This window comes from Pararge aegeria, chromosome 19 (assembly GCF_905163445.1).
Source record: "Pararge aegeria chromosome 19, ilParAegt1.1, whole genome shotgun sequence".
Classification (NCBI taxonomy): Eukaryota; Metazoa; Arthropoda; class Insecta; order Lepidoptera; family Nymphalidae; genus Pararge; species Pararge aegeria.
In genome coordinates this window covers 17,367,655-17,372,814 of record NC_053198.1, presented here as the reverse complement: position 1 = coordinate 17,372,814, position 5,160 = coordinate 17,367,655, and positions in this window count along the sequence as shown.

Here is a 5,160-nt window from a genome sequence, read left to right as displayed (position 1 = left end):
CCGTGTCGTCGATTATATTGGCTAGTGTCATTGTGGCGACAGCTGAACGCAACCGACAGTCCGGCGGACCGATCGCGACGGTCATACTTATACTAGACGGGTTTTTGTTTTTGTTTTGGTTTGGTCTTTAACATAATCGTACAAACATGGGTGCGCATGCGCGTTTACCGCGGCGACCCGTGCAGACGTTACACGTTAATGATCCTTCCGCAGGTTCCCCTACGGAAACCTTGTTACGACTTTTACTTCCTCTAAATGATCAAGTTTGGTCAACTTCCCAGCAACGCCGACGGCCGTGAAGCCACCGCGTGTCGGTCCGAAGACCTCACTAAATCATTCAATCGGTAGTAGCGACTTGCGACTGCTCTTCCCGTCCTTCACCTTCGGACCTTCCCCTCCTTCACCTTCGGCCCCCTGCTCTTCCCCTCCTTCACCTTCGGAACCCTGCTCTTCCCCTCCTTCACCTTCGGCCCCCTGCTCTTCCCCTCCTTCACCTTCGGAACCCTGCTCTTCCCGTCCTTCACCTTCGGAACCCTGCTCTTCCCCTCCTTCACCTTCGGACCTTTGCTCTTCCCGTCCTTCACCTTCGGACCCCTGCTCTTCCCGTCCTTCACCTTTGGAACCCTGCTCTTCCCGTCCTTCACCTTCTGAACCCTGCTCTTCCCCTCCTTCACCTTCGGAACCCTGCTCTTCCCCTCCTTCACCTTCGGACCCCTGCTCTTCCCCTCCTTCACCTTCGGACCCCTGCTCTTCCCCTCGTTCACCTTTGGACCCCTGCTCTTCCCCTCCTTCACCTTCGGACCCCTGCTCTTCCCCTCCTTCACCTTCGGACCCCTGCTATTCCCCTCCTTCACCTTCGGACCCCTGCTCTTCCCCTCCTTCACCTTCGGACCTTCCCCTCCTTCACCTTCGGAACCCTGCTCTTCCCCTCCTTCACCTTCGGAACCCTGCTCTTCCCCTCCTTCACCTTCGGACCCCTGCTCTTCCCGTCCTTCACCTTCGGACCCCTGCTCTTCCCCTCCTTCACCTTCGGAACCCTGCTCTTCCCGTCCTTCACCTTCGGAACCCTGCTATTCCCATCCTTCACCTTCGGACCTTTGCTCTTCCCGTCCTTCACCTTCGGACCCCTGCTCTTCCCGTCCTTAACCTTTGGAACCCTGCTCTTCCCGTCCTTCACCTTCTGAACCCTGCTCTTCCCCTCCTTCACCTTCGGAACCCTGCTCTTCCCCTCCTTCACCTTCGGACCCCTGCTCTTTCCGTCCTTCACCTTCGGACCCCTGCTCTTCCCCTCCTTCACCTTCGGACCCCTGCTCTTTCCGTCCTTCACCTTCGGACCCCTGCTCTTCCCCTCCTTCACCTTCGGACCCCTGCTCTTCCCCTCCTTCACCTTCGGACCCCTGCTCTTCCCGTCCTTCACCTTCGGACCCCTGCTCTTCCCGTCCTTCACCTTCGGAACCCTGCTCTTCCCGTCCTTTACCTTCGGACCCCTGCTCTTCCCCTCTTTCACCTTCGGACCCCTGCTCTTCCCCTCCTTCACCTTCGGACCCCTGCTCTTTCCGTCCTTCACCTTCGGACCCCTGCTCTTCCCCTCCTTACCTTCGGACCCCTGCTCTTCCCCTCCTTCACCTTCGGACCCCTGCTCTTCCCCTCCTTCACCTTCGGACCCCTGCTCTTCCCCTCCTTCACCTTCGGAACCCTGCTCTTCCCCTCCTTCACCTTCGGACCCCTGCTCTTCCCCTCCTTCACCTTCGGACCCCTGCTCTTCCCCTCCTTCACCTTCGGAACCCTGCTCTTCCCGTCCTTCACCTTCGGACCCCTGCTCTTCCCGTCCTTCACCTTCGGAACCCTGCTCTTCCCGTCCTTTACCTTCGGACCCCTGCTCTTCCCCTCTTTCACCTTCGGACCCCTGCTCTTCCCCTCCTTCACCTTCGGACCCCTGCTCTTCCCCTCCTTCACCTTCGGACCCCTGCTCTTCCCCTCCTTCACCTTCGGACCCCTGCTCTTCCCCTCCTTCACCTTCGGACCCCTCCTCATCCCGTCCTTCACCTTCGGACCCCTGCTCTTCCCCTCCTTCACCTTCGGAACCCTGCTCTTCCCGTCCTTCACCTTCGGACCCCTGCTCTTCCCGTCCTTCACCTTCGGAACCCTGCTCTTCCCGTCCTTTACCTTCGGACCCCTGCTCTTCCCCTCTTTCACCTTCGGACCCCTGCTCTTCCCCTCCTTCACCTTCGGACCCCTGCTCTTCCCCTCCTTCACCTTCGGACCCCTGCTCTTTCCGTCCTTCACCTTCGGACCCCTGCTCTTCCCCTCCTTCACCTTCGGACCCCTCCTCATCCCGTCCTTCACCTTCGGACCCCTGCTCTTCCCCTCCTTCACCTTCGGAACCCTGCTCTTCCCGTCCTTCACCTTCGGACCCCTGCTCTTCCCGTCCTTCACCTTCGGAACCCTGCTCTTCCCGTCCTTTACCTTCGGACCCCTGCTCTTCCCCTCTTTCACCTTCGGACCCCTGCTCTTCCCCTCCTTCACCTTCGGACCCCTGCTCTTTCCGTCCTTCACCTTCGGACCCCTGCTCTTTCCGTCCTTCACCTTCGGACCCCTGCTCTTCCCCTCCTTACCTTCGGACCCCTGCTCTTCCCCTCCTTCACCTTCGGACCCCTGCTCTTCCCCTCCTTCACCTTCGGACCCCTGCTCTTCCCCTCCTTCACCTTCGGACCCCTGCTCTTCCCCTCCTTCACCTTCGGAACCCTGCTCTTCCCCTCCTTCACCTTCGGACCCCTGCTCTTCCCCTCCTTCACCTTCGGACCCCTGCTCTTTCCGTCCTTCACCTTCGGACCCCTGCTCTTCCCCTCCTTCACCTTCGGACCCCTGCTCTTCCCCTCCTTCACCTTCGGACCCCTGCTCTTCCCCTCCTTCACCTTCGGACCCCTGCTCTTCCCCTCCCAACCACTCTGCTCTCAACGATGTATTCCCCTCATCCCCACCCGTAACCTCTATTGTATGTATTCCCCTCCCAACCCCCATCAAATTTTGGCCCAATAACTGTAAAATTTTCTAAGTTGTCCTTTCTCCAGTCTGACGCCTTTAAACCCTTGCCACATTTCCTGCTTCACCTCACTTTAGCCTAGTTGACTCTTCCCGTATTGCAACCCCCCTTAAATGCTGCTTTGCTTTTATCTCCCGTGAATTTATCATTTCAGCCCTATACCCTGGCCCTGTACTCTCTTCGCTGTGCATTCTCCCCGTACCTTGATTGTAATCATCATCCCTTGCAAATTCTTTAAATATTCGCCCTTTAGCCGTTTCTCCTGTCAATTCTTTCTTAGTTTAAGCGAATAAATTTCATCTAATTGCTCTCCACCTTTAATCTTTTAACTTCTGTATTTTTCGGAGCAAACAAAACTACAATGTAATTCAATCAATTTATTATTGTTTCATACAACAACCAGTATATTTTATTCTGACATTGTTTTAGTATAATTATCTTATCAACGATACGCTGCTTCGCTTTAATTTTAATTTTGTAAAAATAGTATTATTTTAATAACTTATCCCATTCTTTGAGTACAGATTTAATCAGACAACTGTCTGTACGCTGGGGTTTTATAGAAAAAGTCGCAAATTTTTAGCTGTTTCACAAATTAAGAAAAGTAGCGAATTGTTTCCGGTAATAATGGACTGGTCTCCGTGTCCGCAGAGGCTACCCCGCCACTGTGCTGGGGGTGATCCCCTACGCGGGGGTGTCTTTCTTCACCTACGACTCGCTGAAGCACTGGTACCTGGGTGAGTCGCGGGACATTGCTACACGTGTTTAACTCACGACGCCCGAATGTGAGTGAATGAACAAATGAATGGGACGTGTCGCCCCGTGTCCTTCAATTTGAGACGTATACCGTTGCGGATAGGTATAGCTACAAAGGGTAGAATTGCATGTAACACCTTGTACAGGTAACCACTGCTTACCTTAGCAGCAGTATCCCATAGTATTGACCTAATGCTGTGAAAGTAACTAAAACAGCAGCAGCAATTTGGTGGGTAGGTGTTTGGGCTCGTGTGACTGTAATCACGCGCTTTAGATCGGAACGCTGCATTACAACAATGCTGCTCAGCGACAGAATAAAACATGGTGGTGATACTTCCGCGGATGAGCTCCGTTTCAAATAGCTGTTCATGTTGAATGATATGTAAACGAAAGAACGATTGAACGAAAGAGCGAACTATGAGAGCGGAAAATTTGTATTACCATTTTATTACCTATAATCTCTAAAGTTTTATATACACATTAAGCACCTTAATGAATGAATACACATTTATTATACAACAGACCAAAGTATAGAACAAAATAACATAATACGTAATAAATACATTATTTTAAATTAAAAAAAAAACTGACTTCAACATACGCCCAGGAACTTAAATACAAAAAAAATTTGCTACTTTGGGTTACATTATTGTTGATTTTTTAATAACAGCAAATCGGTTCAGGCGTCTTCGAGTAATCGGGTAATACATTAAAAAAAAAAGATTCCGACGAATTAAGAAACTCTTCCTTCTTGAAGTCGGTTAAAAAGCCAGTGGCCTCGATCTCTTCAAGGCAACCAATGGCGTGAAAAACCCGTGTGTATAAAACCATTTTACCGTTTACTTGGAATAGCAATGTCAATGGGAAGTTAGCAATATGCGGTCGATGGCTTGAGTTGTAATGGATGAATTAAATGAATGAATCGAGCTAAATCTGTTCCGCAGAGTACACGGGCTCGCATGCAAACCGCGCGGCGCCGCGCCGACCGCACCTACCCCTACCCCACCATCGCGGCCACGCTGCGCACCGTTTACAGGTAACGACAACTTTGATTACCTGCATTTCTACCCCTATCTTCTTACCCAGGCAGTACCCCATAAGACAATTCCAACAGTTTCTATGTCTGTCATATGGCGTGACCTCTTTACTGCTTAGGCGGCAGAACTAAAGGATGTTCTATAAATTATGTACATGAATTTTAGCCCATTGAAATTTAGCATCTAACGATATTTCTAGAAAAACTGTCTCATCCACCAGGTTCAACTTCTCATTATTAAGTAGTACAGTGGTTTACACGTGTACATGAAGTAATGGGAATTATATGCATTTAGTTTTTCTTTCTATTTAAAACCAAATTATTG